The following is an 18,323-nucleotide window of genomic DNA, read 5'->3' as shown; positions in this document are numbered from 1 at the left end:
GCTAAGGAGTTGTTATTTCTCAGGGCAGTGAAGGAAAGTGTAATACACTATATGGAAAATAAAAGAAAGAAAGAAAAAAGAAAGGAAAGATCTAGACAGTGAAGTGAAACCATCTTAAACTAGTTACTGGCAAAAAAATAGAACTACTAATAATATTAAAGCTCACAAGTACCTGCTAATACATTACGATAAAGATCTGGACAGTTAAACTAATAAAGCTATGAAATCTGCAACAACCACACAGCCTGAGGATCTCAGAAAGCCGTTAATGCTCAGAAGAGGCCTTTCCATTTCCAGAGAGATAAGGACATTTCCATATATTAACATGCATAAGCAGCAACAGGTAGATGGTATGTGAAGCCCAGATGACAGTATCAACCTAATCCCCTGAAGCTCCAATATCTCTTTAATTGTCTTGACTTCCTCCAAAAAAGTTTGCAGGTTGACGCATGTCAAACGTATTACTAGTGATGGGTCCAAAGCATCTCCTTGCCTTCTTTCTTGTCTCTCACGACAAGTTACATTATTTCGTTACTTCTGCCTAGTGCACGGGGATCTTTCTGCAGTTCAGAGCATACTCTGCATAACAACTAGCATGGAACCTGCTGTTTTACAGGCTATCTGCCTAGGTACCTAAATGGCACCATTATTGTAATTCCTCAGTGCTTCATGATCATTAATAAATGTATCCTCTCGGTGAGATAGGAAATTAGAATTATCCCCATTTTAGAGACAAGAAACAGAGATGCAGCGACTGGTCTAATGTCACACAGGGGGTCTCTGGCAGAGCAGGGAAATGAACCCAGCTTTCCTTTGTCCCAGCCTAGTGCTTTAATCACAAGACATCCTTCTTCTAGACTCTCTAGGCTCTTTTGGGGGTACACAGTATTTATAGGAAGAACTGACAGGTTCCTTTACAGCTCCATAGTGCAGCTCAATAGTCAAAGCTGGAGTGGCTCCCAGAAGCTCATCTGGGGATGGGGAGTACCACGTAAAAACTGATGGCACAATATGGCAGATGAGCATCAGGGAGAAGATATGCTACAAAGACAGGAAAGGCAAAAATTCTCCTCCTAGAGCCACCTTGGTAGTAGCCAGCTTCGATATTCTGCTCTTCCTACACATGGAAACCTGCACATGCAAGGACAGCAGCACTGCAAAGTCAAGCCTTAGCAGGAGGCTTGTCCTTTATGGGATGGTAGGTGTCCTCTTGAGAACTAGAGGTTCTTCAAGTGAAGTTGCAGGCAGAGGAGGAGCTCTGTAAGGATAACAGGTTGACCTCCAGGCTTATATGTTCTCAGGAATTTGCAAATTGCTTTGTTCGGCGTACAGGTCAAGCAGTGATTTTTCTGACTGCCAGCCCTGTAAGCTCCAACTCCGATCTGAACATCAAACAGGGCTCTGTCTGCCTCCCACACCAGCATCATCAGGAATAAATATAGTCGAGCATTTTATTGATGCTCAGTACAGAAGAGAACCCAGCCTGCTTTCCCATGCCAGTGTTGGTTCTGCAGTGCCAACAGTAGCAAAAACTCAGTAGAGTAAACAGATGTAATTCAGTGACTGAAAACACACAGGGCTTGATTCTCCTGCACTCATTCTGCACCAGTGGAGCCTGTTGACTTTGGTACACTTATTTCTATTAGTGTGAGATTGGAACAAGGCCCGCAGGGAACAAAATACAGTAGATGCAAAGTTACTGTCATACCAGTTGCTGTAATTCCGTTGACTTAATATAGTTACTTCTGATTTACAAGTCAGAGCTGGATCAGGCACCAGAGGCAGAGTAAGAAGGTGCCATTTTTATATTGTCAAATTTACTTCTGAGAACAAATACCAAAAGAGCACTTCCTAAGGGTTCCTAGCTTCAATGTGCTCATTATTCTGCCTATGAAAGGATGGAATTCTCATTAATGCTCTCAGGTAACCCTGAAGTCTCAATGTCTGGTTTGCAGCCATCCGTCTGCTCTGCATGTGCCCTCAGGGACTGACGGGGCAATTGCATCCTTAAATAAATCTTTAGGCAATTTGTGGCATTGGGTATTGAGTTGCCCTCCTGTTGTCTGGTATTTCCGGAGAACAATGCAGTGGCATGATGAGGCCCGTACAGTGATAATTCCAATAATAAAGAAAGAGAGAGATTTTCATCCACATGGGCTTTTGTTGGAACTTTCAGGAACCTGATCTCAGCTAATAACGACCTCTCCATCTCAAGTTCCAAACAGCCCCGTTCTGCCCAATTCAGTGAACACCTGCCTGACTGCAGACTCTGCAAACAAGCAGCATTTAATGGGCTATACCAGCCACACACCATAAACCAATAATCCAGCACCAAGTCGGAGCAAAGCTACTGCCTCCACACAGCTCCCTCCTTTTTAATCCCCCAGTAAGAAGCATCTGGTCACAGGACACAGAAATAAACCGTTGTCCTGCTGGCTACGACACCAAGTGTGAAGCCAGTATCATAATCCCTGCACTGAACCAGTACTAGACAATTACCATGCAGAAGTAAAATGCCCATCCACATTGCCAGGGTATATACACTGCTATGAAAATGCTCCCACTGGTGGGGACATAGATGACAAAAAGACATTGGAGTGAAGAAGCTCACACTGGTGGTACCCCAGCCACTAGCAGAGGCACATACCAGATCATAGCTGTTAGGGCAGAGAACTGCCGAGGAACATATCACGCTGCTTAGGGCCTCTCTAGATGCACATCTAATCCAGTCTATTTCAGGTATTGCTAGGAGAGCCACTACAGGAGTACCCAAGCACCCTACACACGTATTACATTTCCCATACAGATGTTTGCCATGGGCATTGGGATGTACGCTCTTATGAGTGGAGTTAAACTGAAAAGGGGGGACTTTGCAGAATAACTAGACACCGGGTCCTGGAGAAACCCATTCTACAGTAGGTAACAAGCAGATGTATTGCAGTAACTCCTCAAACAGGGACTTTTCCTTGCTGTTAAGGTAAAGAACAGTTAGTTCTCTTGGCCCTTGCATCTGAGTAGTGAACCGCATGACCTCTTCATGGCCACACCTTGGGAGTAGCTCTCGACTACTCTGACGCCCCTTCCTTCGGTTGCTCACTCCATCTCTCTCCCTCTCTGGACTCGATTGCTCCCTCTTCATGGCTCAACCCTTTGAACAGGTCACTATAATTTTCCCCTTACAGGATACCAAAGTCCCACTGGACAATCTGTCTCAGGCGGTCTTCTGTTCCACTGCCCAGACCATGCCACATCCCTAGTGGCTGGCAGGGGAACCCGGGCCTGCCCACTACTCTAGGTTCCAGCACAGGCACCCTATGCCCAGCAACCTTGGTCTACCCAATCTCAGACCTACTGCAGTTCCCCTGGGCTCTTCCTTTCTTCGTCTACTGGCCCACCCTCCAGGTTACCACTGGAGCCTCCTATGGTTACTTCACCCTCTTTCAGGTTCTTGCCAGCTTCTGTATTCTGAGGCAGGATCCCAGGGCTTACACTCCCCCTAGACCTGCTCCTCGTCTCTAGCCCACTCCCCTGCATTCTAGGAAGTGACTAAGAGTTCCTTCCTGTACCACCAATTTCCTCTCTATATGTCTCTCCCAGCTCTTCCCCCAGCTGGGCTTCATCAGCCGTTAAGCCCAGCCAGCCCTGACTCTCCTCCAGGTGCAGCCTGTGACAGGGCTAACTGGCCCTTTTTACCTGCTCAGACCTTGTCTTGTTGGGGAGACCCCCCCACCACCACCGTGCCGTCCACAACATTTCCCGTCTCAAGTCCACGAAGGAGCACTCAGAAGCCAGAAGATTGATATAACTGTCAGGCAGGCAGTAAAGTGGTTCCTTCCAGGGACTAGAGTAACTGAGCTTCCCCTCCACACCAGGATCAGCTACTTCGGTGAGGAAAACAAGAGATGATGCTGAGTCTCATCCACTCCCATTGCCTTCAGGATGTCCGGCCTCTTGTGGCTGGTAATGTTCATGTTACATGGTTCTGAATACACTTCTACTGGCCACCGAGTTGTGGCAAAAATAAACTTCTTTCTACCTTTTTCTGTCCCCAAAGGCTATGTGCAGTGAACTGTCCACTGCCTTTCAGTGCAGGGTCAGCTGGCTGTAATATGGGCAACATGACTGAATGGCAAAGACCAGAAAACTGATAAACTGATCATGTATCAAAAAAACTTAAACAACGAGCCGTAGGCAGGAAAATGTTACAGGAAAGTAACATCAAACAGCAGAAGTTCTTTATCTGACTGAGGTCTATATCCTGCTTCAAGACAGCAAAGTTCTGTCAGAAAGACGGACAGAAAGGAAGCGAGAAAGAGAAAAACCACAGTGTTTAATTTATAACCCTCCATTTTCTGCATGTGCTGATGAGCCCAAGCATGTTCGATCAAGAGGCTTTTTCCCCAGTGGGTGTGTTCTGATAGATTGTTTTCTCAAGTCCTTCCTCAGCTGAGAGAAAAGTTAAGAACTTTCTTTCAATATCTTGGCATTCTGTGCTGTACAAGAGAATTCTGCAACTAAATTGGTTCAGGGGGTGCTGTGTTTTCAGACACACAGACCCAAACAAGCACTATGAGTCTAAAATGACTGATTGCAGATTAAGGAAAACTAGCAGCAAGAAAGAACAAATGTAACGCCTCCAGGAGAGAGCACGGTTTATGCCTCTCCTCTGTTAGTAGCTGCAGCCACTCTAAGAACAAGATGGCTGAGGGAAATTCACCTGCAGAGGGCTAGTGCAATGTCTACGCACTGTGGTGAATATCCTACCCCATAGGGAGCTCTTGTTTGGATAGGAGAACTTTTCTCTTAGGCTGGGTTACAGATGCATCTGCATAAGATATAAATGCAATGTTTAAAAAAAATTAAAGCTGAAAACCTGCAGATTAGAGCAGAAATGGAGGCAAGGCCACAGAGTGGTGGAATACAGGGTTGTTTTTTGCATGCTTGTGATTTTCTCCCATTCCTGCATATACAGCTGAGGGTGGGTCTGTTAATGATTATTAATAATGAGCATTAGGCTGGAATGGTCGCTTTACCACCAGCCCTGGCAAAGGGCAGTGCTCACTGTGCTGCCCCTGGAGCAGAGTGAGATGCTAGTCAGTGCACTGGGGGGCAGGGGCAGAGCTCAGATCCTGTCCCTTCCCCACCATCCACCTGCACAGTAGGGAAGGGTTTAGTGGCTCTGAATTACCTGCTGTCTTCTTCATGCTGCAACCGGGCACAGGTAGCCGATGCAAAGGAGTGAGGGATGCCTTCCACTCCCTTATGCTGCCAGGCCATGAGTTAGTCCTTATGAAAGGGGCTTTAGAGAGAGATCTAAGATGGACGGTTCCCAGCCTGAAGGGGATTGCAATCAAAAGCCTCAACCTGGCAAAGAGTGGATTGGGGCCATACAGATCCCACTGCAGGATCAGGGCTTCTATTAATGGATGGTTGTTCACATATATTTGCAAGCATTGCTGTTCACCGTTTCCTTTCTTTTTTTCTCTCCTTTTATTGCCAGTTCTTTAAATGACAGAGATGAGATCTCCTCTGGTCTCTTGTCCACGGATCCATTAAACAAAGCATTCAAGCAATCCATATCTATTAAATAAAACAGTAAGAAAAGATAAACACATTGAAACTGCCATCCATTAATGCCTGCTGTTCCGAGGCAGATATAAGGATCAAATTAAAGAGGAAAAGCAAGAGGGGAGGCGAAGACAATTACTTCAATATGTCCCCGTGGCATTCTCCGATAAGTGCGATAAGAGAATTAAGCATCATTTCGATATACTTTGCCTATTTATGAGGTGTTTGCACTGCACAAAGTCACTAAGCAAAGTAAAAGAGGGAGAAGCAGCAGCAGAAGAAAAACAAGTAAATCCAGGGATCCAGGTGACTACGCAGCCCACAGCAGCATCACCAAGTGCAGGGTCAGACCCCAGACCTCCTCTGGCTATTCTCTGTGCTCCTAGGGCCCAACCTTGTGAGGTGCTGAGAGCCTTCTGCAAAATGCTCAGTGGCTTCAACTCCCATTCATTTCACTGGGGAGCTGAAGGCACTCAGCACCTGACAGAATCAGACCGCTAAGAAAAGACTTAACGGGCCAGATTCTGATCCTGACTCCAGCCCCTTTGCACCTCTCTGGCAGGGAAAGGGGGATGGAAAGGTGAGGAGGAATCCGGAGCAGGCTCACCCAGGGCTATGAAATGTGAATGCCAGAGGGCCCAGGAGAGGATGGGAATTCCAGAGATGGGAGAGGAGCTGGAGTGATCGCCAGCTCTCCGAACGGCCCTTGGGGGCAGGTACGAGTTGCCAGCACAGGTTGCATCCCTGAGGAGCTTTGGAGCAGCTGAGGGTCCAGCCCTAAACTATCATCAGATTGACAGAATATGTATAACCCCTTTGTATATCAACTGTAACTTTGCCCTCCTGGGGCCTAGTCCCCCCCCGCCCCCCTTGCACCAATTTGACACCAGTGTAACTTCATTTCCCACAATGGAGCTGATCCTGATTTATCTCAGCAAGAGGAGACTCAGACCCTTTGCATTTATGCTTTTAACACAGTCCTTCATGGAGGACAAACATCTTCCTTCTATTCTGAGCATCATTCTATTTAGACGTGCAAAATATTAAACTCGCTGACCCTGGAAATTTCCTCCTTCCACATGCCGAAGCTGATCCTTCCCAATAATGGAAGAAAAATAATTAATGCAGCACCAGTAGCAGGTTACAAATCCAAGGTTATTTCCTCCGAGTTACTGGCTGGCATTTAAAGGTAACTTTCCCTGACTGAATTCTGAGTTTATTAGGCATGTGAGACATTCCGTCAGCGTGCACAGGCGACACGAAATGCAGACACAAACCCTCGGCCGGCGATTGTTCAGCTTGATTGATCCTTCTCCTGTCCAATTGTCAGCCCCAAGATTTGTACAGTGTATAGCTGCTACTTCGAATCAGAGTTTCTACAAGTTCAGACTCCTATCTCCCCCATTCATCTATTTCCCTTGCTTAGCTGTTTATGAATCGCCTCAGAACCTCCACTCAGTTCGTTCCTATTAAATAAAATATTTTCTTTGATGAAGATATCCTGAGAGAGCCCTGATTGCAGGGCTCCCAAGAGTGAATAGAGGTAAAGGTTCCCCAAAGTATCAGGGCAAGTGGACACTTAAAACGCTGCATCGGCGCAGCTGCACCAATGCAGGTGTAGTGTTTTAATGAAGACACTCTAGGCCAATGGGAGAGAGTTCTCCAGTCGGTGTGGTTAACTCACCTTCCCGAGAGGAAGAAGCTACGTCAGTGGAAGAAGTCTCCCACCGGCATAGCGCCGTCTACTCGGGGGGTTAGGTTGGTATAACTGCATCGCTCAGGGGTGGGTGGATTTTTCACACCCCTGAGTGATCTAGCTATACAGATACAGGTCTGTAGCGTAGACCAGACCTCAGATTCGGTGGATGTGACATCCATTCTCTCCTCTAATCCTTGGAACCTTGAAGCAAGAGTCACCTTCCTGCTCCACCAATAAATGGCTCCGCTTTTTAAAGAGACCCCGCACCCCAGCTCCCCATTTAGTGCCTGCGGTTCTGACCCCTCAGATGACTACTGGAGTGATTGACTGTATGCAGCCAGCTGCCTCCATGACTTGCGGGGGCCAACCATATAGTCAGGCAGCACTTGCACACGTAGTTAATTGTATTGCAAAATCACTTTCATATTCACAGAGAATTCCAGGCCCTTAACATCAATTAATCATGTTGTTAAAGTTGCTGCTTTATATGCTGATAGGACTGGCTGCCTGGTCAGTGTGAGGTGTACAGAGGTCAAATATGCCCTGAATATATATTGTTAATAAGTTACTATAACTCCCTTTCTGCTTCAATCAGGAAGCAATCAGTCTATTCCACACTCCATGACAAGCAGGATTTAAGCAATCACTTCTTCGCCTTAGTCAGGAATAATTGAGTGTCCTGATTTGAAAAGTACTGTCCAAAGTAAAAGTAGATGTGAAAAGAACCTGGGGTTAAAATTAGCAAGCTAATGCTCCTGAACTCAAGAAAAATGATCATCACCTTTTTGGCAAATCTGAGAGGGACTTGACCTCCTTGCAAATCAAGCACCAGCTGTACTGATCTCTGGCAAGGAGCTTAAGATGGTCTGATTGTATATTAAGTTTCTGTTCATCACTGTCAATCTTTTCCTGTTATTACAGCTTTTGGTGGCCACATGATCACAGGCCATGTAGTGGCATTGGGATGACCAGGTGTCCTGATAAAATCGGGACCATCCCGATATTTAGGTGTTTGTCCCGCGTCCCAAACGATCTGAGGTCGGGACGCAATTTGTCCCAATATTTCACTCCGCCAGCAGCACTCAGCTTTTTTTTTTTTTTTTTTGCTCCACCGGCGGACCCCCGCCATGTGTCCCGATATTTTTTTACTCTCATCTGGTCACCCTAAGTGACCAGATGAGAGTAATGCCAGATGAGGCATTCCTTGGTACACACGCTTCGGAATTCTTTGGTCTTCCTTTCTTATATGTCTCTACCGAGTGAGCCAATAAAATCAACCACATAAGGTCTTTAAAACATCTAAAACCGTCTTTCACCCATTAAATGGGATTGGCTTTTTAAAAATTCTGTACTGAAGTTCAGGGCTGGCCTCTCAGTCTGATATGGTCAAATTTTCAAAAGTGCCAAAGTCACGTAGGAGCCTAAGGCCCATTTTCAAATGTATCATAGGCACTTCAGGGGCCAGATTTTCAAAGGTATATAGACAGCTGAAGAAGTAGACACCCAGTGAGATTTTCAATAGTGTTTAACCAGCTCAGGTGTTTCTTTGAAAATCCTGCTAGGCACCTATCTGCTATTCTGACACCTAAATACCTTTGAAAATCTAGAGCGTAAAAAACCTAAGTCTTACTGAACATCAGTGGGACTTAGGGTCCTGAAGGTAAAATTTTAAAAAGCATCTAAGCTTAGAAGTTTAAGTCCCATTTTCAAAAGTGACTTAGGAACATAGGAGCCAAATACCTATTGATTTTCAATTAGCTCCTAATGCCCAGATTTGTAAAGGTATTAAGGTATTTAGGCATTTCTGTGCTCAGCATTGAAATTCCTAACTGATTTAGAAGCCTAAATATAATTTTCAAGAGGGTTGGAGACACTTAGAAGCCTAAATCCAATTCACAGTCAATGGTATTAAAAGGAGAGTTAGGCTCCTAAATCAGTTAGGTGTTGCAGTACTGAGAGCCGTAAAGCCTAAATGCCTTTTAAAATCTGGGCCTATGTGCTTTTGAAAATTTTGCCCTAAGTCTCTTTTGAAAATAGGTCTTAGGCTCTTTTGAAAATGTTATCCCTAGTAGCTTATTTTCTCAAACTGATGCAGAATTTACCTTAGGGCTTGTCTACATGAATACTTAGTTTGCGGCAAGCTGGGGGGTAAACCTACCCCGCACTAGCTTGCCATGCTCTAAGTGTCTGGGTGGACCCTGCTGCTGTACACTAAGAGTTCCCTAGTGTGCTTTAATCTATCCCTGCTTCAAAACAGGGTTTCAAACCCACTGTAATGGGTCCTTCAAATGCTTTGGCTGATTCTGCATTAGCAACTAACCCATTTTCTACGCCAGTTGAGGGAGCACTGGAATTCTGGTTAACACCTGTTGTCAGACATGGGTCCGTTTTCCTAGAGTAGCGAGTCAAACACTGAGGTCTGTACTTTGCTCTGTCATCTTGGTCACCCTGACTGGTAATAATGTGTCCGTGGAAGCATTTTGTTACCACTTACTAAGCCAGTGCTATGCCTCTCCTTCCCCGAAAGCAGTGGGAGTGCCGGAGTCTGGAGGGCAGAAGTTCTCTTGCTCTGATGCTGGCACTGGTGTCTTTTCAGTCTCTGCTGCCCAGGTTTTATTTTCACCTGCTCAGATGTAAGGAGGGAGGGGGTTGGGCAGAACTGGCTGTCAAATGCAGGAATGAGATGGGAAGCATTTGAATTGGTTTGGGTCTCAGTGACTGGCGAGGCAGGCTCACAGCCATCCTCCTGCTGCTCTCTTACCGAGCCAGAACTCCAGCCGGACATCTCTAATGGCAGGAAAGGGATCCGCAGGCTGGATTCCATCAGAGGGCAGGGCACATCCCTCAGGCTTCTGCCCCTCCCAAACCAGCCCCTTTCCTACCTGCCTTAGTACTTAATTGCTCCTGTGAATGAATTACTTTGACCTAAACTGTTGTTACCGACTGCAGACACAACACTGGGCCATAAACTGGCCAAGGTAGACCTGGGGTGCCTATGGAGTGGAATCAGTGGGGACTGGAAGGGGGTCCCTGCTGGGAGGGCAGGGACTGGAATTTGCCCCATTCACGAAATATCTGAATTGGCACCACTGCTTCCTGTGTTGTGAGTTTTTGTGCCTCAATCCCTGAGCTTTGCAGGATTCAAACAAAACACTGACAACGATTTAGTAGTGATGGTGTGACGCTCGGGGGTGGGGCTTAATCCTAAACCCACTGACGTCAGTGGAAAGACTCCCATTGATTTCAGTAGGCCTTAGATCAGGCCATAAATGGTCAAGTCTTATTGCATCTGCCTATCTGAGATGAGTCAAAAGGTGCATTGATTGCTACTGCATCTTGGGCTTAGTGGGTATGTGACAGGGTGGTTGCATTATGCTGGGGACAGGGGTGAAAATCATAGAAGTGATGGCCAGATGGCTTGGTAGTGGTGGTGGAATTTGTGTACCCCTGGGGGTCATGGGCATGGTGATGTGTTCTTTTGTTTGCGTGAGGAGGGCGGTGGTGGTGGGTCTGATGAGGTGTAACTAAAAGGTGCAATTTGAAACATGTTTAGTTAAACCAGTGCAAACTCCAGTGTGGACATTTTTAATTTGATTTAAACCTAGCTCCCAGCTGTTTCACTTAGTTCTGCTGGCAAATTTACAGGCACAAGCTCACCCAAGAGAATCGATTCTAAACCCAGCTTTGTGTCCCCCTACAATGGTTTTGTGTTGATTTAAGTGCATCTTCGGTGTGTGCACATGGCCCAGGGGTGTCTGTAATTCTGCCAATGCAGAGAGTGTTTTGATTTTGTGTTACGAGGACATTTTGGAGACTGTGTGATGTATGCACTTGGAATGTCATTGATCTCCTGTAAGTTCCATTTTCACTGCAGTGACCCAAAGGTTAGCAGCTGCCCAGCAACTCGGATGCTTTAGGCCTATGTCAAGGAAGAGAGATGTCAGGGCTCTAGCCGTAACTTCACTGATTATGTGGAAGAAGAGACCAGGGGCGGCTCTAGGAATTTGGCCGCCCCAAGCAGTCATGCCTGCGGGAGGTGCACCGGAGCCGCGGGACCAGCGGACTTCCCGCACGCATGACTTTGGAGGGTCCGCTGGTACCGCGGCTCCAGTGGACCTCCCGCAGCTGTGGAGGCAGGGCGGCAGCCGGCTCCGGCGGACCTTCCGCAGTCATGCCTGCGGGAGGTCCACCCGAGCCGCGGGACCAGCGATCCGTCCGCAGTCATGCCTGCGGGAGGTCGAATGGGGCCGCGGGATCAGCGGACCCTCCGCAGTCATGCCTGCGGGAGGTCCGCTGGTCCCGCGGCTCCGGTGGACCTCCCGCAGGCATGACTGCGGAAGGTCTGCCGGAGCCAGCTGCCGCCCTGCCGGCAAAATGCCGCCCAAGAGCGTGCTGGGGTCTGGAGCCAGCCCTGGAAGAGACTATAACCTTCATTCAGGTTTCCTTAGCAAAATTAATCCATGTTCCTTATACTATGGTTGGCAGTAACATAGAGTAACCCCAAGGCCCTAGCAGGGAGGGGACAGTAATTCACTGTGACCATTCAGCTTTCTTTATATACTGTTAACTCAAATCTGACTGGAAGTTCTGAAACTGACCGACAGCCCCAGGCGCTCAATCAGGAACTCCACATTGCTTCTGCAACAGGCTGCATAAAACACCGCGGAGAACCTATCCGCTAGTCCTCCCTGGGTATGTGCATAGCACCCTGTCACTGTGCAGGAAGTCAGACTAGATCATCATAGTCGGATCTGTAAAAACAACAAAAAATGTGGCACCTTATATAGACTAACAGACGTTTTGATGAGTTGAGGTGTGAATACCCACTTCTTCAGATGCAAGTGGGTGAAAGAAGTGGTATTCACCACGAAAGCTGCTGCTGCAAAAAAACTGTAGTCTATCTAGGTGCCACAGGATTCTTTGTTGCTTTTATAGATCATCATAATGGTCCCTTCTGACCTTAAAGTCTATGAGTCTACGAGTCTCATTTGGAGCACCCTAAATAATTCCCTCCGTCCTCTAACTTTTCACATACTTGCACTCCTGGGGCAAATCCTGGCCCCACTGAAGTCAATGGAAACATTGCCCATTTTGAAGTCAGTGGGGCCTGATCTTTAGAGAAAAGAAGGTGCTGAGGGTGTGTGGGCTGGTTTAACACAGGCTGCCTTTGCCAGGAATGGAGTCCGGAGCTGCTGCTGGGGTAGGGGTAGCCCTGTTACCCAAATTGAAAGGAGTGAAGCACCCCCTCTACTCAGCTCTTTGCCACTGTTTTTCCCCTCCCTGCGTTTGCTGTTTTCTTATTCCACTGGAATCAGCCCCTCGGTGTGATTGGTGGATCTGGCAGTTTCAGCTTTTAATACGTCCTCAATCATTTCTGGCTTCCCTTCCCTGACAAAAGCGCTCCCTCACTTGGCCATAAAACATTGCATAAAGCATTTCCCCTCATAGCCTGGCTGGAGAGAACTGGAACAAACCACTGGAAATTTCATCCTGCAGGCTGTTTTCTTTAACCCTGAGTGTGCCACATTCCCCAAGTGTGTCCATGTAACAATCATTCTTTGCACTTATAGAGCCCCTTTATTGGACGTCTCAGAGCACTTTATCCCCATTTTACAGATGGGGAAACTGAGGCACAAGCAAGGTAGGTGACCTTGCCCAAGGTCAGTGGCAGTGAGGACAATGGCCAGGTCTCCTGACTCCCATTGCCACTTAGTCTATTCACCAGAATACGCTACCCTCCTGGTAGTATCCATGGAGGTAACTGTGGGCCACAGGGCTGCCCTGCTGCTGGCCAGTTGTAATAACAAGTGACAGTAGTGCAAGGGGCAAGTGGGGAAGGGGGTTGGGCTGGAAGGATGGCAGCTCACATACGTAACCTCAAGGACAGTAGACTTGAGAACAGGGTGAAATTAGGGGCAAAGTATCCTCACAGCTCTGTCAGGGATGCAGGAGATTCTGGAATCGCTTACTCCCCAATCCATGCTGCGTGACTGGAAGCCATTCAACCCTACCTGAGATGATTACAGGGGGTGGTGCTATCCATTTCACAGGTGGGCATACTGAGGCTCAGAGAGGCCATGTGGCTGAGTCCTGGGCAGAGCCAGGACCACAGCTCAGGCCCTGCACTCATTCCTTCAGGCCAGGCTGCTATCAGGGAAGTTAAATTAAAAGCAAACAAAGCCAATGTCCCTTGGGGGGGGGGAACGAATAATTTCACAAGGAGCCACCTTGGCCAATAGAGCACTGCCTGGAAGTCCCACCCCAACACATGCATGGGGAGGAAGCTCTCACCCCTGCTCTCCCCAGCTCCCGGATTATCTTGGCTGCACAGTCAATTAACCACACAGGAAGGTGAAAGTCAAGAATCATTTTGAATATCTCCCCGCCCCAACCCAGCCTGGTTCTCGTTCTGAACCCAAACCTTGCGAAGCCAGAGAGAGCAGCTCCCCCCCTAGAAACCAGAGACAGGCACAGAGGTTTGGTTACTCCGCGGCTCTTGGCGTCGAGCCAGCAGGGGCACCGACTGCACTACAAACAAGGAAATGAGCGGTAATTTTCCAGCCCTACTACTGCAGCTGCTGTGAGCGCCCGATCTATGCCAGTGGGCACTTTGCACTGAGCCAACCACTCGCAGGGCCGTGTAGCCGCAGGGCAGGCAAAGCCATCTTCACCTGGAAAGGTCTGTAATGCAGACACAGGAAACGTAGTTCTGTACAGCAGGAGTGTTTTCGGGAGACCAACGGCACCACCCAATTCAACATGGTGTTTGGAGTGGGAGAGGCACCCCTGCCCATTACTGAAACCTTATTGGCTGTCTGGCTGAGAGGAAGAGAGACCTGTACTTTTGGGGTGGGCTTTGGAGACCCAATTTCCAATATAATTAGTGGGAGCTGGGTGCCCAGGTTCTCTGGGTGGCTTTGAAAAGCTCCATCTTTTTGCTTTTCTAATGACGTGCACAAAGTCACGCATACTGTCACAAACAACTGCTGGGAGGGAGAATCCCTGCAACCTCCTACAAGGGCTTTAGCTCCCCTCCCCCCACCACCTACCCATACAAAATTCAAGCACTGGTGTAGGGGCTTTGTCCATCGCTGGGCATTTTTATGTTAATAGAACCCTTGCCAGAGCACCTGTCTCCAGAGAAATGCACCTCTCCACATTCTAATCCAAATGATTAATAACATCCATTGTGCCTGGGTGTAATCTGGCTCTGAGTCACCCCAGGGGAAGAATCTTTGGCTTCACAGGGATCAGTGGAATCTGAAAACCCTCATCCCGCATATAGATCAGGACAATAGACTTACTGCTTCTTCACGGGCAGGTACCAACCCTCTCATCCCTAAGCAGAGAACAACTGATGCATGTAGCAGGTAACAGGACAACACATCGGAGTTGGTTCTTTGTCACAAGGGGACCCAAGAAGGGCACTGAGGTGAAGGAGTTTGCAATGCTGGATTTCTAACTGGCCCTGAAGCAAAGAAGCCTCGTGAATTGGCAAGGGCAGATACTATGAAGGACACACTTGGCATTGGGCACAGCTGCATTCTTTTACTACTACTTCTATGTTTTGGTTGAATCCTGCAAAGCTCAGGGATTGAGGCACAAAAACTCACAACACAGGAAGCAGTGGTGCCAATTCAGATATTTCTTGGATGGGGCAAATTCCAGTCCCTGCCCTCCCAGCAAGGACCCCCTTCCAGTCCCCACTGATTCCACTCCATAGGCAACCCAGGTCTACCTTGGCCATGGAGTCTCCCCTCTCTCTGGTACCGTGAGCTGGTACCATCAGGTGTCAAGTTCTTGGCGTACAGGAACAGACTCCCTGTGCACCAGGTTCCCATACCATTTGGCCCGGGTGCTCCTCCAGCTGGATGGAGGGGCAGCCAGGCCAAACTTGACTGGCATTGCAAACCTATGTGCCACTCACTGAAATATGGCGGGCTTGTAAACTCCCTTGCTTGAATAGTCAGAGAAAGTGAATCAGATACCAAGACGGGCGCTGAGAAGATTGGGTTGCCAACTCTCCAGGATTGGCCAGGAGTCTCCAGGAATCAAAGATTATGTCATGTGATGACATCTCCAGGAATTTGTCCAACCAAAGTTGGCAACCCTATGAGAAGACCTTAAACGCACGCACGCACACTAAGAGGTGCAGGCACCTGCCTAGGGGACTGAGATGCATTACACATTGCAAACCTGACAATGTCCTCGGCCCACCATCTTGCTTACGGCTAAACATCAATTCAGTGAAACACACAAAGACACAGCTCAGACAGAACAGGGAGCTCAGTGAAGAACAATCAGACAGGGACAGGAAAGTGACAGCAGCCAGGCGGACTAGAGGAAATGGTAAGGGGGATGGGGGCGGCTCTGGCTTGCTTGGTTTCTGAGACAATTCTGCCCTCTGCTGGTCCACATCATTGACAGTGGTGGAGAGCAAAGATGCAGAACTTTCCTCCGGGCACGTTTCCTGCAGCAACTCTGCCAGGTTCAGTGCTTTGGATCTAGCTTGTTCGCCACGAGGAGTTGCTGTGATGGACGGTGGTACATGGAATGCTCATGGGTTCAGAGGCCAGCAAAGGACCGCTGTGCTCATCCTGTCTGACCTCCTGCATAACACAGGACATAGCACTTTCCCTAAATCAGTGGTTCCCAAACTTGAACAGCCCGTGAACGCCTTTCACTAAATTGTGAAATCTTGTGAACCCCTTCCTAAAAATGGATATTTCCAGGGATTTCAGTTTAAATTTCCTCAGTGTGATGGATGCGCTTGCTTCGCTCTGCACAGTTCTTGGAAGTTCGGAACCACTGCCGGCTCCCCCGCTGATGGGGGCAGGGCTCGGGCTGCCAGCCCCAACTGCCCGGCCCCGCTCTTCCTGCGGCTCACGCTGTCTGCCCTGCAACCGGGTCCCACCTGCTGCCTCCAGTGCCCGCCATTAGTGAAAATTTTCTGGCAAACTCCCTGTAAGTTCTGCGAACTCCCAGGCGTTCGCGAACCCCACTTTGGGAACCACTGCCCTAAATGATTCCTGCGTGAACTACAGTTTCCTACCTCACTGCTGCTGCTTCTGTCATTCTGGCTCTGAAGGGCCTGGACCAACCTCAGGTGAGTTTTCAAGAACAGAGGGGTGTGCATTTGTGCCTGGCGAAGCAAGAGACACTGGGTGTCTTCCTAGAGTATATTGCTGGGAAGCGGTCAGCCAGCCCCGCATGTTAACATAAGAGAGACTTGGATCATTTTCACAATTCGGGTTTGCACAGCACTTTGAAAGTGCACAGTATCATTGGGCTGGATGCTGCTGTCCTTGCTCAGACAAAGCTTCCCTTTAAAGTCATGATATATTATTATTTTAACTGGGCAAATGAGAGACAGGAGAGGAACACCACCCACTGAGAGCTGCCATTAAATTATTTCATGCTCCTGGGTTTTAAATAATCCCCCTTCTATCCTCCCTCTTGACACCATTAGGGCTACTGTGAATTTACCACGTCTTCATATAACTTTTCTGCTACTTCTCTCTCCAACACAGACCCCATCCCCACCCGCACTCCCTACTTTATCAGCTCCAACATCATATTAAGTGGTAGCAGGGTACATAGGGTGACCAGACAGCAAGTGTGAAAAAATCGGGACGGGGTGGGGGTGATAGGAGCCTATATAAGAAAAAGACCCCAAAATCGGGACTGTCCCTATAAAATAGGGACATCTGGTCACCCTATGGGTACATGGCATTAATATAATCCAGTCTTTCTGCCTCTTTTATCCTGGAGAGATTGTGCTAATTGATGTTTCCAGAGACCTGTCAACTTCTTATCAGAGTTCACATTGCAATGAGGCAATGATTTTATATCTCCAACTGTTTTTACAGCTGAGGAAACGGAAGCAACAAGAGGTTAAGTGACTTTGCTGAAGATCAGAGTATGAGCCAATGGCAGAGCTAGGAAAAGAACCCCAGGCTCCTACTTCCTTAATCATATGTCCTGGCCGCTGAAAAACAGCCACCTTCATAATGCTCTGTATTCTCAGAAAAGGGTAGATGAGTGTGATTCCAATACACGAACACCAATGTGGGGTTTATTAGTCATAAACTGCCAGTTAAACAGCACAGGAAGGTGACTCAAGTTTCCTCACACTTCATTTTTTCACTTAGCATGTTACAAGATTTCTCTCTGTTTACAGGGAACATCTCCCAGACGAGGATGAGAAATGTTATTCAGGGGAACAGAACCTTTACAAGTCAACAGGCTGCCAGTTAACCCATTGACTGCTAGCATTTTCCATCTTGCCAGCCGAAGGAGAGCAGAGGATAACAGACAATGTATGTCTGCGTATATTTCAGAGGGGATACTTACAACATCTTTCCAAACTGAGTTCCTGATAAGATCTTGCTTCATAGTGATAAGGAAAGTAGGTTACTGTTAGGAAGACTGCCTCCTTATCTGTCCCTCTTAAAGCAACAATTACAGACGCCTGAGTTAAAGTTGTTAGGGGGCTCTCATCCCAGGGCTGAATTCTGCAGACTCACCTAGTAAAACCCACCTGTGCTGACTTGTTCTTAATTTTTAGGCCAGGGTAAAGTGAAGGTTCATTCTTTTTTATTCTTTGTGCCTCTGAAAAAAAATAATGAAAAACAAATCACCTCACTGTGACTTTATGGATGAAAGGTTACACATGGAAAACTCACGAAAGTCAGTTAACCACCGCAACTCTGTTCAGGCCCCTTGCCTGGTGTTTTCTAAAGTTATATAGCGTAAGGAATAAAAGTTAGGTGCAGTGTAGCAGTTACAGTTACCATGGGAACCATAACCGGTGTGTGAGAAAATTCCACACCAATTGTTTGCATCAAAACAATTTCTTGTATTTAAAACAACAGGAGTGAATGACCATCAACCAAAACTACAAGCCTGGCCCTACAAGGAGCTGATTTTTCAAATGGGGGGTCAGGACCCCTCAGGGATCACAAGGTTCTTACATGGGGGGTCGCGAGCTGTCAGCCTCCAACCCAAGCCCCGCTTTGCCTCCAGCATTTATAATGCTGTTAAATATGTAAACAAG

General features: G+C 47.6%; 1 long non-coding RNA gene across 14 annotated transcripts in view; it reads right to left on the bottom strand.

Moving 5' to 3' along the window:
- LOC120374057 overlaps window positions 1-18,050 on the bottom strand; it is a 32,745-nt gene extending 14,695 nt beyond the window's left edge. For 2 of the 14 annotated variants that reach the window (XR_005585876.1, XR_005585864.1), the window contains exons 1-3: window positions 17,794-18,050; window positions 16,320-16,409; window positions 5,465-5,580 (exon numbers count right to left, since the gene is read on the bottom strand). This is a non-coding gene — a long non-coding RNA (uncharacterized LOC120374057). Of the gene's footprint in view, window positions 1-5,188; window positions 5,581-16,319; window positions 16,410-17,793 lie in introns of all 14 variants that reach the window. The other 12 variants (XR_005585875.1, XR_005585871.1, XR_005585874.1 and 9 more) reach the window with 10 other exon arrangements.
- Between the last annotated feature and the right edge of the window lie 273 nt (window positions 18,051-18,323).

Source organism: Mauremys reevesii, linkage group 10 (assembly GCF_016161935.1).
Source record: "Mauremys reevesii isolate NIE-2019 linkage group 10, ASM1616193v1, whole genome shotgun sequence".
Classification (NCBI taxonomy): Eukaryota; Metazoa; Chordata; order Testudines; family Geoemydidae; genus Mauremys; species Mauremys reevesii.
Note: the sequence above shows the minus strand (reverse complement) of the source record. Positions and strands in the feature narration are given on the sequence as shown.